Genomic DNA, 213 nt, shown 5'->3' on the forward strand with positions numbered 1-213 from the left:
TCTGTGCGAACGACGAAGGGCGTACCTTCTAAAAAATGGCGAAAGTGACGGAAAGCCAAGTGCACTGCTAGCAATTCACGGCCGAAGGTAAAACAACCCGATTTTGCCTTGGACAGTTTTCTGCTGAAGAAGGCCAATGGGCGGGGCAAGCCGTTGACCACCTGCTCGAGTACTGTACCAATAGTGACGTCGCTGGCATCGGTGAAGAGAAGG

The sequence above is a fragment of the Palaemon carinicauda genome, chromosome 2 (genome assembly GCF_036898095.1).
Source record: "Palaemon carinicauda isolate YSFRI2023 chromosome 2, ASM3689809v2, whole genome shotgun sequence".
Taxonomy (NCBI): Eukaryota; Metazoa; Arthropoda; class Malacostraca; order Decapoda; family Palaemonidae; genus Palaemon; species Palaemon carinicauda.